This window comes from Zootoca vivipara, chromosome Z1 (assembly GCF_965207765.1).
Source record: "Zootoca vivipara chromosome Z1, rZooViv2.hap1.1, whole genome shotgun sequence".
NCBI lineage: Eukaryota > Metazoa > Chordata > Lepidosauria > Squamata > Lacertidae > Zootoca > Zootoca vivipara.
The window spans coordinates 6,479,111-6,479,422 of NC_142583.1; positions in this window are offsets into that span (position 1 = coordinate 6,479,111).

Sequence of the window (312 nt, forward strand, 5' to 3'; positions counted from 1 at the left end):
ATAACAAACTTAGTCGGTCTCTAAGGTGCTACTGGAAGGAATTTTTTTTATTTTGTTTCGACTACGGCAGACCAACACGGCTACCTACCTGTAACTGGAAATAAGAGTGAACGAGACTTAACCTTGGCTGTTTGCTGACACTGTTTGCTCCTGCTGTTGTGTTATAAAAGACTTTATTTGGGTGTGGGTTTACAGTATTTCTTTTTTTTGGGACTTGTATCATTTCAACAACCTTTGGGAGTTGTCGGGGCTGAAAGAGAAATAAAGATAAAATAAATAAAAATGAATGCAGCTGAGTTGCCAGACTCTGCG